We start from the raw sequence: 7,057 nt of genomic DNA, 5'->3' as shown, positions 1-7,057 counted from the left end.
TTTAAGGCTCTATAGTCGATACACAGTCTCAAACTCCCATCTTGCTTCTTCTGGAAAAGGACTGGTGCTCCATAGGGAGCTCTGGAAGGTCGGATGAACCCAGCTTCTAACAACCCGTCCAACTGTTTACGTAACTCTGCAAGTTCCGGAGGGGCCATCCAGTAGGGGCTTCGCGCAGGTGGTCTAGCACCTGCCACCAATTCAATGTTGTGATCTATGGCCCTTCGAGGAGGAAGAGATTTTTGGAGCTCCTTCGGAATTATGTCTGCATATTCCCCGAGCAACTCTCCTATAACTTCCGGAATATTGCCTTCTACCTCCTCGTCCTTCATCGAGAGAGTGGCGAGGAACGTGGGCTCGTTCCTCCTCATCCCCTTCTTGAGTTGCATCGCCGAGAGAAGGGGGCCTTTCAATTTTTTTCCCTTTTCAGCTTGGGCGTGTGTCCGTAGGAGGCACGGTTGGTGGCTTGTCACAAGTAAGGACCCTAGGTGGGGCATCGGGACAGCCTTGCTGGTGTGTAGGAAATCCATCCCAAGGACCAGCTCAAAATCATCCATTATTGCCACTTTGAAGTCTAGGCTCCCACTCCATTCCTCAATCTTGGTGCTCACATTCTTTGCCACGCCGCAAGTTGGTTGTGCTTCAGAGTTCACAACCTTCATGCGACCACCACTATGCACGGCTCTCAGCCCTAACCTGTTTGCCTCACGCTTCATGATGAAGTTATGAGTGGCCCCTGTGATTAGGGGATTTTGCTCCCACCAATCGGAATGCGCCACGTGGGCCAATCAGGTAATCCATCCCAAGGACCAGCTCAAAATCATCCATTATTGCCACTCTGAAGTCTAGGCTCCCACTCCATTCCTCAATCTTGGTGCTCACATTCTTTGCCACGCCGCAAGTTGGTTGTGCTTCAGAGTTCACAGCCTTCATGCGACCACCACTATGCACGGCTCTCAGCCCTAACCTGTTTGCCTCACGCTTCATGATGAAGTTATGAGTGGCCCCTGTGATTAGGGGATTTTGCTCCCACCAATCGGAATGCGCCACGTGGGCCAATCAGGTCCTGCCAAGTGTCCCCCAGTTGGAACTGTCAGGGCTTGCCACGTGGCACGCGCTTATTCGTCCACCTTGGACCTATTACGTCATGACATGTGGCATACTCCATGCCTAATGGAGAAACCGGCCACCCAGGCCCAACTTCCGAGGGAAGCCCAATCGGCCCTAGGTTAACCTAAACCTAGGATGGGCACGTTTCCCAAGGTTATAAATACCTCCCTTAATCCTCATTAAGGGGGATTACGAAACACATTACGAAGAGGAACGGAAAAAACACATTAATTACACACAGTAATAACCGGCTGATCTCGCTAACAAAGCAGATTACCTACATTAATCACTCTCACCTAGAGAGACCCAATCACTTTAATTTCCGCATCAATTACTCCTTAATCAAGTAATAACTTGACCGTTGGAGGCGGAGCTCCCAGGAGTCTCCGTTATTTTGCAGGTACAGGCGTCCGGTTCCAGTCTAGGAATTGTAACTCTCCCGCAGGACATCAGAAAACCCCGAAACATTTGGCGCCGTCTGTGGGGAGAGTACTTCTGAGATGGCATCCAAGTCTGTACCGACTCCTGAAGAGAGGCGTCCCCTAGACGACCCTCAAGTTCAGTCGGACCATGATACCGAGAGTGAATTTGAAGTTGAAGCTCACACAGCTTCAGACGGGACCCTAAGGGCCCGACGTACCCGTCATACCGAAAGGAGGGAACGGGAACCTCTTCCAACTGGAAGTGAGCCAGCAGGCGCACCGCCTGTTCGGCAACAGCCGACTGATGGGTCTGTTCCCATCACAAGGGACGAACTCATGACCTTCATGAGGAACTTCAAGGGAGAGATTCAAGAGTTGATCAACAAGAAGCCGCCTGCTCCAGTCAAGGAGCAGTCGGCTAAGAAACCATCCACTTCACTGAAAAGGAAGCCAGTTCAAGGGCGAGAGGCGACTCCTCATCCTAAATCTAGGAAGCGAGAGCCGCCTGCCCTTGATTTCACAAAATTCCGTTTTCCTACAGGAAATAAGAAACCTGTTCGTCATATTCAGGCGGACGGGTCGAAGCAAACATTCACAGACGCTCGGCTACTGCTAGAGCAGAAGAAGAGTGACCGATTGACAGAGTCGGCCTCTACTTCAAACTTTCAAGATAGTCTACGAAATGCCTCGATAAGGCATACTCAGTCGTATCATGAGAGTCAGTCAGGCGGCACCTCCCGTCAGTCCGGCTTTCATAGCGACCAGGCGGTACCAAACTTACCATTTGTGCCGCAACAACAGTATTTTATGCAGCCACCTCCGTTTGGTGGACCTGCAGCAAAAAACGTCCAACCTATGGACTGGCAGCTACGGCTGCTTAGACTTGGTGAACAGCCGTCGGCCTTCTCCAAGGAAATTACTGAAGCCGCTCAGCCGGCCAAAGTAAAAAATGTACTAGTAGGCGCCTATGACGGCACTACTAATCCAGAAGACCATCTGATGGCATTCACCAACCTGATGTACCTTCAAGGGTTGGATGATCCCACTTGGTGCAAGTGTTTCCCAGCGACTCTCAAAGGAATCGCACAACAATGGTTCGGCAACCTGCCGACTGGTTGTGTAAATAGCTTCAGGACGCTTGCTTACTTATTCACCTCCAACTTCGCCATGAACATCCCTGCGAAGAAAACGACCCTTGATTTAGGAACAATTCAGCAGGGCGAGAAGGAGGGGCTTCGTTCTTACATCAGGCGGTTTAACCTGATGAGAATACAGATTCAAGGGTTACCGGATGAGGTAGCCTATACTGACTTTTTCAGAGGTCTCAAAGACGGGTCTACCTTCAAATTTGATTTGGTTCGAAAGAAGGTGGCGACTCTTCAAGAGGCCTTGATTGAAGCAGAAGCCTATATACAGGCGACTGATCTTTGTACGGTAAAACAGTCGGACGGGAAAAGGTTTGACAAAAGAGAAGGACGACAGAAACAGTCGTCAAACAAAGATGAGAAGAGAAAAGAGGTCTGGGCGCCTGATTCATCTAAACAGCCGGCCCAGAAAAAGAAAAAATAATTCAAACCATACTCCCCAAAGTATGCGTTTAACAAGGATAACCAGTTTATCCTAAAAGAAATCAAGGGACGGATCTCAATTGAGAAACCGGTCCCCATGAAGGGTTCTGCAAACAACCGGAACCAAGATAAATTCTGTGCTTATCATGATGATGTTGGTCATCACACCAATGACTGCATCAGTCTCATGCAGTATCTGGACCGCCTGGCTGAGCAAGGTGATCTTGACACTTATGTCAAGAAATCTACGGGGAACACTTCCTCAAAAAAGCAGTCGGCCAAAAAGAATCAACAGGCCGACAGCTCCGATACAGATGATGCAGTCGTCTACACCATTGCAGGCGGCTTCTCAGGAGGCGGCCCCACTATTAGGGGCAACAAAGACAATATCAGGAGGTTAGATGTAAATTCCGTTCACCAAGAACGGCCGTCCAAATATTCATTTCCTGAGATTGTCATCACTGAAGAAGATCTAGGAGGGGTAAGAGGGCCGCATGACGACCCTATCGTTGTTGAATGTAAAGTGGCCAACCAGAGAGTTGGCCGAATCCTCATAGATACCGGCAGCTCCTCAGATCTCATCAGTAGCAAATGTCTGTCGAAACTAAAATATCAGACTGATTGCATACATCCGGCCTCCCACCCTTTAGTAGGGTTTGGAGGAGGAGTCGTCCACCCACTGGGACGAGTGGATTTACCCATCCGCCTGGGAGAAAAAGGGGAAGGACGACACATGGTAGTCCGGTTCCTGGTAGTGGAAAAACTCTCGGCCTACAACATGATTCTGGGTCGACCAACCCTGAATAATTCCAAGGCTGTTATAATCCCATCTCTTATGTTGCTCAAATTTGAGAGGGATAATGGAACAGTCGGCTCCCTAAGGGGAGATCAGAGGATGGCCCAAGAGTGCTATCTCTCGGATGTCAAGCCCGCTGTTATGGCCACTGGGTCAAGCGGTGAAAAAAACAGACCTTGACAATGTCAAGGACAGTGCGCATGTTCAAGAAGCAGGCGGCAAGAAGAGAAAGGCATCCCAGACAGGGGCCGCAAGAAAAGAAAGAAAATAGCAATCAGTGGCAGAGGAGCGGTCGGATGAGTTCCGCCCTCAACCGGCTGGTGAACATGCGGACCTGATCTTAGACGACTCACGTCCTGACCGAACAGTCAAAGTTGGGACGACTGCTCTGAGAGACCTTGGTGACGACTTTCACAAACTATTGAAAGAATACAAGGACATCTTTGCATTCGAAGTCCATGAAATGCCAGGCATTAGTCCTGATCTGGCGGTACATAAACTGGCTGTGGATCCAAAAAAGAAGCCGGTACGGCAGAAGAAACGGAACCATGGCGAAGAAAGAAGTCAGGCGGCAGCCGCCGAAGTGAAAAAATTACTTGATGCAGGGTTCATTCGGCAATGTTACTTCCCAGACTGGGTTGCAAATGTGGTGCTTGTTAAAAAGCCGAATGACACCTGGCGAATGTGTGTAGACTACACAGACTTAAACAAGGCGTGCCCCAAAGACAGTTACCCTCTGCCTAAAATTGATAATTTGGTCGACTCAACAGCCGGCCATGCTTTGATGAGCTTTATGGACGCCTACTCTGGTTTCCATCAAATTCCTTTATGGAAGAAAGATCAGGAGAAGACGGCCTTCGTCACTGATCAGGGGTTATACTGTTACACGGTCATGTCGTTTGGTCTTAAGAATGCCCCGGCTACCTTCCAGCGAATGATAAACACTGTGTTCTTTGATCAGATTGGGAGAAACGTCGAGGCATACATTGATGATATGATTGTCAAGACTAAACTTCAGAAAGATAATCTGTCGGACCTCCGAGAAACTTTCGCCACACTCAGGCGGCACCATGTCATGCTCAATCCCAAGAAATGTGTATTTGGAGTTGAGTCTGGGAAATTTCTCGGATTCCTTATCAATCAGAGAGGAATAGAGGCGAACCCTGAGAAGGTGCAGGCGGTCATTGACATGTAGTCGCCTCGTACCGTCCGAGAGGTTCAGAAGTTAACAGGTTGTCTGGCGGCCTTGGGAAGATTTCTAAGCCGATCAGGCGACAAATGCCTATACTTTTTCCAGGCAATTAAGAAAAAGGCAAGGGTTGAATGGGGGCCGGATGCTGAGGCCGCCTTCCAGAAATTGAAAGTTCACTTGCATTCCTTGTCGAGGCTGGTCAGCCCTTTGCCCAAAGAAGTACTCTACATGTACCTGGTCGTCTCTGATCATGCGTTAAGCGCTGTTCTCCTTGCTGAAAGAGACGGCTGTCAGCTCCCGGTCTACTTTGTCAGTCACGTACTGAAAAATGCCGAGTTGAGGTATCCCCTAGTGGAGAAATTTGGTCTTGCACTCTTCATGGCTGTTAAAAAATTGAAGCCCTACTTTTTGGCACATGCAGTGAAGCGGCCCCTTACCATCATGGAGTCGTCAGGCCGAATGATCAAATGGGCCATAGAAATACAGAGCCTCGAAGTTACTTTCGAGCCTAGAAAAGCAGTGAAGGGGCAAGCCTTTGCTGACTTTATTGTAGAGATGACTCGTCCTCCTGACTCTCAAGTTCCAGACCAAGTATGGAAGGTATATGTGGACGGAAGCTCTACTTCAAATGGTTGTGGAGCAGGCGTCATATGTCAGTCGCCAGAGGGCGACAGATAAGAGTATGCTCTACGCTTCAGTTTTCAGGCTTCAAACAATGAGGCAGAATATGAAGCTTTACTAGCCGGGATCCGCATGTGCAAGGCGGCAGGGGCAAGATAAATAGACGCCTGTTCCGATTCACAATTGATAGTGAGTCAGTACAATGGCGAATACGAAGCAACCCATCCGGCCATGATCAAGTATTTACAGGTGGTCCGACAAGCAGTCGGCTCCCTTGAAGATTTCCATCTAATCCAAGTGCCGAGATCAGAAAACAACCAGGCGGATGCACTGTCAAAATTAGCATCATCCGCCTCCTCTGATACTCCTCGAACTGTTTTTTGGGAAGTAATGGAGAAGAGAAGCATCGAGGAAAACCCTATTGGAATCCTAGACAGAAGCTCAACCTGGATGGATTCAATCAGGGCATATCTGACAAACGGTACACTGTCGGATGATCCTCAACAGGCGGCAACACTGAAAAAACGAGCCACTTGTTTTGAAATGATAAAGGGAGAACTTCACAAAAGGGGGTACCTTCAACCCTTCTTAAAGTGTGTTACTCCAGAAAAGGGACGAGAGATACTAGACGATCTTCACTCTGGTTACTGTGCTTCTCATATAGGCGGTAGGACGCTTGCTCAAAGGGCAAGGCGGCAGGGCTACTTTTGGCCTACTTTGGAAGCAGATGCAGTGGAGATGGTGAAAAAATGTGACAAGTGCCAAAGGTTTGGCAAACTAATTCACCGTCCGGCTACTGACCTCACTACCATTCATAGCCCACTACCGTTTGCTAAGTGGGGCATGGACATTCTGGGTCCATATACGCCTGCTACAGGCGGAAGGAGGTACATACTTGTTGCCGTCGACTACTTCACTAAATGGGTAGAGGCGGAGGCTGTAAAGGGAATCAAGACGAAGGATGTAATTTCATTCATCTGGAAAAATGTCATCACTCGGTTCGGGGTTCCCATGTCTATGGTTTTTGATAATGGTCCCCAATTTGAGACGCCTGTTCTCAAAATCTGGTTGGGTGACCAAGGAATTGCAAACTACTTTGCATCTGTCGGCCGTCCACAAGCAAACGGCCAGGTAGAAGCCTTTAATAAAATCATCTCTGACGGTCTCAAGAAAAAGATTGAACGAGCAGGCGGCCTATGGGCGGATAAACTACCACATGTTCTCTGGGCCATTAGGACGACTGAAAAAGGGGCGACTGGAGAAACTCCATTCCTCCTAACTTACGGTGCGGAAGCTGTTCTTCCAATAGAACACTACGAGCCGACTCTTCGAGTAATGCTATATGACG

This window comes from Chenopodium quinoa, unplaced genomic scaffold (genome assembly GCF_001683475.1).
Source record: "Chenopodium quinoa cultivar QQ74 unplaced genomic scaffold, ASM168347v1, whole genome shotgun sequence".
Lineage (NCBI taxonomy): Eukaryota > Viridiplantae > Streptophyta > Magnoliopsida > Caryophyllales > Amaranthaceae > Chenopodium > Chenopodium quinoa.
Note: the sequence above shows the minus strand (reverse complement) of the source record.